We start from the raw sequence: 6,668 nt of genomic DNA, 5'->3' as shown, positions 1-6,668 counted from the left end.
ACGCTTATTAGAACGCGCTCGGACGTATTAGTGATTAAATCTTCTTTAGCCGTTACCGTAGTTAAACATCAGTCGAAAATGCGAAAAATTTTTAATTATGCCATAGAAACTGCAAAAATACCACAGCTATGAAAAGGAGGATTAACCAAGGACGTTTCCTTCCACAGTTATGTAATTTTATAATCAGAATATGCATAATTTATTTTAAAACAAATTCTTTTCATTTTGAATAAATTTCGAGAAAACAAAAATGCAACGAGTGTAATACATTGCAGTTTTTACTTGGTTGGTGGCGGTACACTTGTGCTCCTTCTTTAGTAGGCCATGAATATCGAACAAGCTATACTTTCGTATAATGCATTCAGTTTCGTGGTACGGTCGCTTCGTCATGTTTTTGGTCAAATTTTATGATTAGTGATGTTCACTTGATGCAACACAGTTCTCGATTCTGTACGATTTGGGAAACAAAGGGATGATAATTCTTAAGACCTTAGAAAATGTTATGAAAATATTCTACAAAACTTTTTGTTTTTTTTTTAGTTTTCCGGCGTAACTTTTTTTCAAAACACCTATTAATAAAGAACTTAATTATATTATTATCGTATTATTTTACGGCTTCTTATAATATAATGAACAAATACTTGAAAAAAATCATTGTTCTAAATAATAAACAAATTTATTTATTTATTATAATAATTACATAATAAGTTCACAGCATGAGCCGAAACACTTATATGCTAGTCAAAGAAATGTAATAATAATAATTTATATAATACAATTTATATTATTATTCTGCTTTACATAAATATTCATTTAGGAATAATACGGCATATTTGAAAAATTGCTTCGAACTGTCTCCGAATACGTCGGCACGCGACTGCAGTGCGAGCAATTGGTTAAGCAAAGAGGTCGCCCTAACCGTGGGTGCATGTGCGCCGCTGCAGGTGCGCGACGGAAGAGTCGCGAATAACGGACGTACGCGCCTCTGCAGCGTAAATACGTGCTGCATCCGCGTCTTCGATTTATTCAAACGCTTTAGTGCCGGAGAAGGTTTCCCATCAGTGTTGCCAGAGTTTTGCAAAGTTAATTCTCCATTTTATGTGCGCCAAGTAGCCGATATTCGCCCAAGCCTGTGTTGCCAATGTTAATAGTTAGGAAAGCAGAATTCTTATTTTTCCAATTCCCCACAAAATCCCCACACAAGTTTGTGATTCCCCAGACATTTTATTAAGTAGCCTAAAATCGCCTTTTCCTAATTAAAAAATAGCCTAAATATCGTCGATCGCTTTTTTGTCGCCGCACGACCCTTCGAAATAGCCTAATCTGGCACCACTGTTTCCATCACTAAATAGCGCTTGTAGTGACGTCATTGTTCCTAATGCGTTTCCGATTCGATTTTTTTATAGCAATTGATTTTATTTATGAAGAAGTTTTAATCGTGAGGGTATATAAAAAAAGATAATATTATCTGATTGGGATCGTGATGTGGCGTTTGAAAATTTGTGTAACTAGGTACTTAAGAAAAAAACATGTTATTGAGGATTCAAATGATGATTATCGTTCGTATAGAGAATAATCCGACGATTCATAAACAACAAGAATTTATTTTATTTCAATATAATTTATTACATTGTATTGTATTGTTCTATATACAATATATAGTAAGTACTAGAATTTATCAACTTAAATAATCTTCGTTACTTAATCCGTCGGCTCGAAAAATTTAATAGATATCGGAGCTAAAGAGCACGTCGCTTTGCTATAGTAAAGAAAAAAAGCATGCATGTGATAACAAAATACGGTTGGAATTCCCTCAAAAATTACGAAAATTGCCTTAAAATTAAAAGGTAGGTACATGTTACACGAGAAAATAAAAGTTACAAAAAATTTAAGAAATTTAACCATCTGATAAACACTACACAATATTCAATAGCTATAATCAATAACATGTTGTTTTATGTTGTATGTTCTAAACAAAACTAGTAAACAGCGGTATAACAGCTTATCTGATAACAGTGTACATTATCAAATAATGAAAAACCTTACAGTCATTTTGCCGAGTCACAATAAAATAAAAAATAAAAATCCTATATTTGAGTTCTTAGGTTTTCGCGATTGTTACACATAGGAAATGAAACTAATTTTCCGGATTTAAATCGCGTATATTTGTTTTTTCAAACAAACCGACGTTTCGGTCCCTTTACAGGTCCCATCCCATGGTCACGGTTGACTGAGGTGGTACAGTCCCCCCCCGAAGGGGTTCCAGCCTTGTCGTGGCGGGGGGGCTCTAGTAGCCGTGGTCGATTTCATCCCACGGTGAAGCTAAGAGGAACCCACGGGGCCGGCCGATGGTGGTAGGCTGGCCCGAGGAGGAGGGCGTTCCGCGCGGGGCTCGTTTGGCCAGCGGGACCGCGCGGATGAGCGAGGAGGAGAGTCGCAGGGGGAGAAACGTGTCGGTGTGTCGTTGCCGCTCGTCCTGTCCTCCGCGACCCTAGCGGGGCTGCACCGCTTTCAATGATGCAGTGGCGGCGGGGCCGCGGGGGAAGAGACGTGTCGGTGTGTCGTTGCCGCTCGTCCTATCCTCCGCGGCCGAACGTGGGCGGTTGGCCCGTGGTGGGCGCTCCAAGGGACTCTCTTCGGAGAGTCCGCGCGGAAGCGCGTTAGGTGTTGCGGCGGAGCCTGCCATCAGATCCGCCGCGGGGGCTGGGGGAGCAGCCACTGAACTTCACAGTTGAGTGGATGCTGTCCTGGCCCCCCATGGCCCCTGGGTAGCGGACTCGGGGGAGTTTGTTGCCCAGCATAAAGGGGCCCGGGATGGAAGGCTCGTCTGGTGTTCGGCGAGCCTCACATTCGGAGTCGGGGGACCGATGTGTCTCCTGTTCTCGAGGAGGGGCTGCGCAGGGCGCGGCCAGCCGCTGGTGGGGGCGCGGACGAATGCAACAGCGTACCCGTACCCCCACCTACAGCGGAGAGGAGGAACACTCCGGGGGTTTAGTGCGGTCGGGCTGCTCCCCTTCAGGGTTCAGCCCAGTCCCACATAACCCCGGCTCTGCCCCTGCGGGGCCGGGGTATCTGTAAGCAGATTCCCCCGGATTAACAAAAAAAAAAAAAGGTGGTACAGTCCTCAACCAGTTATGTCTAATATTAATGCAAACCACCCTATTTTTTCACTATAGTTACAATAGTTATTAATTAAATAACTACTAACCATTTTTGCTATATATTTTATTTTTACTATATTTGATTTTCAATTTAGTCGTCTTTACGAAAAATAATCAAATGTACAGTCAACAGCACATCAAGCTATACACTTTTGGTCGAATATCGCCTCCAGAGCAATGGAACAAGATCGTTCAACGTATAGCTTCATATGCTGCCGTCCGTACGTACGTATACTTACTAATTAAATTTTCGGTGTTTATAAAAAGGTCCTCTATACTATGGTACGGAATGTCAAAAACGATCCTATTACTTATTTAGTGCCAATCGATCCTGTTACTTAGTTAATAACAATCAATCCTATTACTAATTTATTAACCATCAATCCTGTTTCTATTAGGATATTTGATCAACAACCAAAAATTAGTAACTAGTAGATTTGTAACTATTTCAATTTACAGCATTGACTTACAAATAAATGGACGACGGGTCTAATACAAAAACCACGAAAAAAATGTCCCAAGTCAACCTATTCGAAATTTAAATTGTTATGTCATCGCAGTATCGCGCTGTCCGTAGAACAAATGAAGACTAAAGCGGAGTGTCGCGCTCTGTATACAATTTTAGCGCCTTACAAGTGCGGACACTTTTTAGCGCGGACCCGACGTCCATATAATTGTAAGTCAATGATTTACAGTCGATATTTGATCAATAATCAAAAATTGAAGTGTAGTAACTAATTTATATCAACAATCGAATTACTTCGATTATTTTTAGTAGTCAAGACTAATCATCAAGCTTGACACTTTGTATGTACAGTCAAGAGCATGTCAAGCTTGACACTTTGTACTATGGACCGTTCTTATCTGCGGCATAGAGTTGGATTTAAATCTTAAGCGTCAAGCTTGACGTGCTCTTGACCCTGTACTTCTTATCTTAAGCGGTATAGAGTTGGATTTAGGCTTAAGTGTCAAGCTTGACGTGCTCTTGACCCGGTACGTCTCGCCCATCGCTAATATCTATGAATTTATGAATTATTATTTGCACCGGTGAAGACGAGGCAGTATGGTCTTTCCTAGCCTGCCTTTTTTCACGAATAGAACAAAAAAAAAATATTTACAGGTAACTTTATGATAAACTGTAACTGTATCATTCTTTCGTAATTAAATATACTACCTATCCTATCCTGTTGATCACCTTTCCAAAATTCCATTTGCTTTTATTTTTATTCCGCGATTTCCTTTCCCCGTTTTTAATTTCATATTAATATCCAAAAACCTACACCTAAGTTCCACAACAACAACTGCAACGACAATAATAATTATCCTGAAGTCTCAAGAAGCAAGAAAATATTTATTTGGAAGAATTATCAATTTGCAACTCAGTTGGAAATTGCATATGGCCAAAGGCTGGACGTAGTGCCAAAATATAAGAAAAAGAAAACTCTTTGATTGTATACATTGGCTTAATGTGGGCTTAATTGCATCTTAATTGTAAGCACAAAGTACTTTGTATATATATGAAAATTGTAAGTCAATGATTGTATAGATGCGTTAGCATCAATAGTAAGCTTAGAGGATGAAAAAAAAATGACAGGAGCTGCCATAACTACGGAACGGACGTGCATACCTAAACAAAAATTGAACGAAGAAATGGATCGATAAGTCATTATCGACATGCAATCATTTAATTAAAGTAGATCAATATTCCATTTGGGAATATCCGGGAAAGTCACATTAAAATTTTGAATTTATTGTTTTGCGTTTACAAATACTCAAATATTACGAAAAGTGAATTTGCACAGAAAAAATGTAATTTGAGAGTGTATAAAAAAAAGAAAACTTTGAAATATAAATCTGGAGATCTCCTATACATTTCCAACCTAAAGATTCATATTTTCATAAAGAAATTTTTAAACATTTTCCCAATAGTGTAAACTTTCTGTATTTATACATTGGTTTAGAATTAATATCAGTGACTGAGTTAAGCGATTTAATACTTCCATATAATTTTGGAAATAAATGAAAGTAGCAATATTATCAATAATAATATTATTATCATACGTTTATTTGCTTAAAACATGGTATAACAGGAGATGTAACAAGAATGTAGTATAAACATGTTTCGCATATTTTAAATAGCATACAAAAGTCTGATTATACAATGTCAATTGACTACTATTGGTCAATTGGCCTTTGATTTGTGCAGAAAAATCGACACTTCTCCGAAGTGCGACAAGAGTCACGAGAGCGACTGCGAGTTGTGACAAGCCAAGCCACGTCAAACGAGCTCTATACATGTTAGCTCTCGCTTTCACTCGGTCAGCTAGGCGAGTGACACCGAATGATGGCAAGGCAAGGCAAGGCAAATAGGTTGTCTATACATTGGTATCTATGACCTTCACCCGGCAACGTTGGACCAACATGGTCATTGTATTGCTGGCAACATACTGGGAAACATTTTTAGTAGTTAGAGTTGTCAGTGGGAATAAATCGGAAACGAGTGGATAATTTTGTTTTCAGGAACTGAGAATGCCTAGTAAATGAGTCTTGTTTAATTTAAATTAAATATAAAATTATTTACCAATAAACCTAATGATGGAATTGTATTATCATGTAATCTTAGTTACATTCAAAGCTATGTTAAAATTAGACTCTTCAAAATGAATCGAATAAATGAAGATGATCTTTGATTCAATGTTTATATTCGGCACTCCTATAATTTCCAACCATTCTTTTTTTTTTTTGATTGGTAGGTAAACTTGAAATAGTAAAAATAATAAAAACCTCGTAGTGAATTATTTTAATAACAGAATATCGATAATATGTACGCTTCCAAGAACAACACTATCTCAAAATAATCATTAACAACAATCATCAAAATATACAAACAAACAGGCAATCTGAAGAAATCAAAGTAAGATTTATGAATAAACTACTTAAATATGTCTAATTACATGAGATATTTGGGCTTTTGTGTGATTTATAGACAGAAAAATAACACGTGCCTGTACAATGGTACATTCGGTTGATCTTCGCTTTTTCAAATGCCACATCCCGTAATGCTGAAGCGACGAATTTTTATTAATACTTAATTGTTCTCACTGTCCATATTTTTGTCCATTTTATTACAATACATGCGAATAATTCAATAAAATACTTGGAAAAACATTTGTTTAGACATATGGTATACTTCCTTAGGGCAACCGTGTCATGTACCTCATGTACTGCGAAATGAACACGGTTGGCATTTAAGATGACGTTTTAATTCCCGTGTTTGACACAGACCTATGTAATGCTATTTCTTTTGGCTTAAGACGGTACGCAATAGTTAAACAAAGACAATAAGATGTTTATATTTCAACGTCGAAATGCGTCATATACATATAACGTCTGATTTATATATGTCAACATACATGCTAAGAAGTTTGTGATTGTATTATATACATGTAGTAGTAAATAAATATGTCGAATGATTGAAGTCAATCGTGCATTCTATGTTACAGATTG

Source organism: Hyposmocoma kahamanoa, unplaced genomic scaffold, assembly GCF_003589595.1.
Source record: "Hyposmocoma kahamanoa isolate Upper Pololo Valley unplaced genomic scaffold, ASM358959v1 187, whole genome shotgun sequence".
Classification (NCBI taxonomy): domain Eukaryota; kingdom Metazoa; phylum Arthropoda; class Insecta; order Lepidoptera; family Cosmopterigidae; genus Hyposmocoma; species Hyposmocoma kahamanoa.
This window is presented reverse-complemented; position numbering follows the sequence as displayed.